Source organism: Triticum aestivum, chromosome 7B, assembly GCF_018294505.1.
Source record: "Triticum aestivum cultivar Chinese Spring chromosome 7B, IWGSC CS RefSeq v2.1, whole genome shotgun sequence".
NCBI classification, from domain to species: Eukaryota; Viridiplantae; Streptophyta; class Magnoliopsida; order Poales; family Poaceae; genus Triticum; species Triticum aestivum.
In genome coordinates this window covers 361,321,134-361,323,553 of record NC_057813.1, presented here as the reverse complement: position 1 = coordinate 361,323,553, position 2,420 = coordinate 361,321,134, and positions in this window count along the sequence as shown.

Genomic DNA, 2,420 nt, shown 5'->3' with positions numbered 1-2,420 from the left:
TTTCCTCTTCGGCCGGAGCCCGCCCGGGCCCATCCGCCGCCGCACCAGGCCCGGATCCATGCCGCGCCTCCCGCTCCGCTCCGTTGCCATGGCCTCGTCCCTGACCTCCGCCTCCGCCCGAGCTCCCGCCGGCGAGACGCCCTGCCGGCGACCAACTCCGGCGAGGCCAGGCCAGCCCCATCGCGGGACCTCCTCCCCGTGCCCCTGCTTCTCCTCCGAGGCTCTCCCTCACGATCTCTCTCTCTCTCTCTCCTGTGCCAGGACGCCATGGATGGCCTCCCCAAGCTCCACCGGCAACAGCGCCGCCCCGAGCTCCGTCCGCCGCCGCTCTTGCCTAGATCCGGTTGCCCATGGCTCGATCTACCCATTCCCGGCCATCCCGAGCCTCGTCGGAGTCCCACGCCCCTTCCTCGTCGCCGTTGACTTCCACCGGAGGCGTCCTGTACGAGGAATGGATCTTCCCCGACCTGCCAGTTCTTTTCGCGAGGTGAAATTCTGCTAAGTCCCGATTATCTGTGTAATTATCATGCCATGTTCGTCCTGCTGTATCTCTGCATCCGTAGCTCCGTTTCGTGCGTGTAATATGGCAAATTGTTCGTCTCAATGAGTACATCATTTCATTCCATTGCATCATGTTCATTTGAGGTCATCTAGATGCCTGAATCATTGTCATAAGAGTGCTTCAAGATGTTTTCTGCTGTCTATTAACAGAACGAGCTCATTTGTCATTTTTGCCATGATTGATGTGTGCATCCTATGAGGTTGGTGTCTTCATGTGTTTTGATCTATGCTATGTCTTCTTTACAGAGGTGCTTACCATATATTTTTATGATCAATATGGTGACTAGCACAAGCATGCAAACTAGGCATCGTGATGTTGCTGATTTTAGTCCCTGTTCTGCTGTAATTTTGATGCCATGTAAACTTGTTGCTACAGAGAGATCCATGCATATTTTGAGATACTTAAGTAAGGGTGTTTTGAACATATAGTTATTGTCTATCCATTCATGCCCCTGTTTGTAATTATGGAGTAGTCTAGCATGTCATTTGAGTGCTCTACTTTTGCTTCAAAATGTTTCCTGGCAGATTGTTTACTTGTTATTCAATTTGGCCAAGCTTGCTATAGTTGATCCTTGTATGCTATGGACTTGTTCTTGACTTGGTTTGTTTCAAAAACATGTCTTCTTGATGATTCTATGCTTATCTTGTCATGCAATGACTTGTGATGAGTGAATCGAGCTTGTTAAATAGTGTACATGATGTTGCTGTTTTGCTAGGCTGAATCTGTTATTTCGTGATGCCATATAAACATGTTGCTACTAATCATTCTATGCATAATCTGGAGATGTTCTATAAACATGTTTTGATCTACATGTCATGTTCTATCAATCCATGCCCCTGGTAGCATTTATATCCTGCTGTAGCTTATTCATATCTTGCTCCAAAGTTGCTTCATAATGTTGTTGTCAGCCTGTTAACATTAAGTTCAGTTGTTTCCATGTGTTTTCCTAGTGATCCATGCACCTTATGACCTTGCTATTGCCATGCTTAGCATCACAAACATGCCTTCTTACTGTTGGTGCCTTGCCATGCCATGTATTGCTCTGTAGTGAGTTGCACAAGCTCATTTACATGCCTTCATAATTCTGTTTCTGCCATGTATGAATCTGTAATATAACTTGGTATGTTTACGTGGGTGCCATCATATTTTCTTATCCTTTTTGGCTTATGGTCAGTAAGGGACTTTTGATCTATGCTTTGAGTAGAATCATTCCATGCCTTTGTTTGCCATTATAAGTTCCTGTAACATGTTGTTTGATAGCTCTAAACATTGCATCGTGATGTTATTTTCTGCAAAGTCTGGAATTGTTATAACTTGCAATCTTACCATGTGTGTTTGAGCATGTTCTAGTGATTTCTAGAGATAGCTCAGTGTTCATGTTTTGTAATGCTTTACCTGTACATCATGCCCATGCCTTTTGTTTTCATATTGTGGTGCTGTAGCATATAGTTTTGATGCTTGCAATATGCCTAGTTGCTACTTTGGACAGCTTGTCCTTTAAACTTGTTTCATGTGTGTGTGTTGAACCGTTGCTCCGTTTTGAGTGTGCTCTATATGTAACTTGCTTAGAATTGCATGTAGTTTAATATTATCATGTTGCATCCTTGTTTTGGTGTGTTTGCTTGATGTTTGGGTGCATTTTTCATCAATGCCATGTTTAACTTGTGTTGCTCATATCTTCTAGGCCGTAGCTCCGAACTAAATGAACTTTAGATGTAACTTGACTAGAATCTCGTGTAGATCATCTTGGTGCATCTTAACTTGATGTTTAACTACTTGAACATAAGGTTTATTCAGATCTGGACCAATTTCGAAATTTGCATATGAGGACTTACCGGAATTGTTATATGTTGTTCCC